Source organism: Pteropus vampyrus, unplaced genomic scaffold, assembly GCF_000151845.1.
Source record: "Pteropus vampyrus isolate Shadow unplaced genomic scaffold, Pvam_2.0 Scaffold23, whole genome shotgun sequence".
NCBI classification, from domain to species: domain Eukaryota; kingdom Metazoa; phylum Chordata; class Mammalia; order Chiroptera; family Pteropodidae; genus Pteropus; species Pteropus vampyrus.
The window spans coordinates 11,681,055-11,683,452 of NW_011888804.1; positions in this window are offsets into that span (position 1 = coordinate 11,681,055).

A 2,398-nucleotide genomic window follows, 5' to 3' on the forward strand; every position below is an offset into this window, starting at 1 on the left:
CCGCCCGGCCCGCACTCGGCGCCGCAGGAAGAGGAGGGCCGGGGGGCGGTGGCCGCGGCGGCTGACGGAGACGGGCGGGCCTCTTAAAGGGGCCGCGCTGCGGGCGCCTGGGGAGAGGGGGTGGGGGCAGCCGAGGGGCTGCTGCGGCAGCGAGCCCCTGCCTTCCCCCGTTCGGTTGGGAACTGAGGCCCCGGCGGTGAACCCAACCGTCCAATGCGGAGGCCCTTCTGCACTCCTGGAACAGGAACACCTGGATCCTCATTTACCCACGCCCTGGACCACTCACCAACGTCACGGGGGAGCCCGGACGGGCACATCACCCAACGAGGAAGGAAGGGCCGGGCTGGGCCGTCAGTGCCAGCAGTCCCTCTGTGCCAATGGACCTCCCTCTCTATGGATCTAGGATGGGTGATGAAGCAACAACTGCCACAGGGGATTGTCACTGAGATAATAGGAATTTCTCCCCCTGGTCGCTTAACACGCACATCTCCCTTCCTGCTGTCTTGATCCATGTGTTTGTCCGCCGGTCTCTCCTGTGCTCCAGAGGTCAGTGTAGATTTTCCCAAACTGCCTGACTCAGTCAGAACTTATCAGTTTTGTCTCCCTCCAAGGGGTTTGCCAGCCTCCGGCGCTGTGGCCCGCAGCGCTGGGTGGAAGACAGGACAGCACAGGCGAGCAGTGAAACAATCTTTTCTCCTATCCAGAGGAAGCCCAGAGATCTTAGACACATAGCAGGGAGCAAGCACTCTGTAGGGAGTCTTGATGGGACAAAATGAAAATACCCAAACCAGCCTGCTGGGTGAGGGGGAAAAGAAACAGGATTTGTCAACCAGAGAACTGAGTGTGAATCCTGTCCGCCTCTGCCTTCTTGAACCTCTTTTTCCTGGGCATTGAAATGAGAACAAGGATACCTGCCTCTGAGGGTTGTGTGTCCTTGTGTGGATGCGAGGGGATACCTTGCTCTCTCCACAGTTCCAATGCCACCCAGAACAGATGCTCTAATGTTTAATCGAGAGGAACAGAGCCCGGGGCCAGTGGCTGGCTGCCTGGCTAGAGTTCAGGTCTCCCTCACTCCAGACTTTGTGACCTGGGCAGTTCTCTTCCCTTCTCTGAGCCTATTTTGTCCTCATACATAAATGCTGTGAGCACTCTATGTAAAGCACCCAGATGGGACAAACATAAAACACATTCTGATAAATGGCATGCGGTGTTCCTTGCATGGTTGCTTTTTCCTGTTGGTGCTCTGGGTGCCTCCCCGGTAAACCCTTGGGGCACTTCTTCCAGACAGTTCCAGGCACAGCTCACTGCTGCCCTCTGCAGGCCTCTCCACCCTCCTGCAATCTCCCCTCCTGAGGTCCCACGTCTCCTCCCACCAGCGCTTTCATGATCTGCAAGGCAGGCTGGGACAGAATGAAGCCTGTTTGGAGGTAGGGAAATAGAAGGAGTTGATGCCCTGCCTTTGGGCTGGTCAAAGTGAGGCTAGAATCCCAGCAGTGCTCGCAGCCTCAGCGACCTTTTCTTTAAAATGGGATAATAAATCTTTATCTCATAGGGCGTGGCACACAGCACCTCATGATCAGTATTAGCTGCCTTCCTCGGATGGCCTGCTCAGGTCTCCCAGCAAGTGGGTCAGGCAGGCCTAGAGCCAGCCTCTGGAACCTTATTCCCTGGCCACCAGCAGAGAGAATCCCCAAACCATAGCTGCTTTTTCCCTTGCTGACGGATTTTCCCAGGGAGTTCATCAGAGACATTATCATTATCCACCTGGGACAGAAAATGATACCCGGGAAGGGGATTCATCTATCAGTGAGGTGCTCCTTCCCTGGTTTGCAGGCCCCAACTCAGCCCCACTATGTTGTAGACATAAGCAAACTTAGTTCACAAACCCTGAAGCTCTGTAGTTTGGGTTTGCAGGCTCTGTCCTCTTGGCAAATGGCTTTTTGTGGATACAAGAATACAGTAAGATAATGGTTATCTCCCTGTAGGACAGCTTCTTCTGGCTCCAAGGAAACTCAGCCCCTTCTGTGAAAGCACTCCCACCCTGGGTCTCTGGTCCTTACCTGCAAAGCTTTCTTATCATCCATCGCTCCTGAAGAATGGAGGAAGGAGAAAGAACATGGGGTCCAGACACATAACACTTTGTAATCCCCTATTCACTGGCCCCAGCTAGACCTAAACTCCAGAGCGCAGAGGTATCTTGTTCCCCAAGACCCCCAAGTTCTCAGCACATAGTCGGTGCTCAGACAATGCTGGTGAATGAGGAATCTGACATGTCTGTGGCCCTGAGGAGTGCACAGCCTAGGGAGAGAGGCACATATGTGTAGGGGAGGAAAGGATAAGGCAGGCAGAGCCAGGCAATAGCAGAGGTGTGTGTGCTGTGCGGGGATTCAGGAGGAGG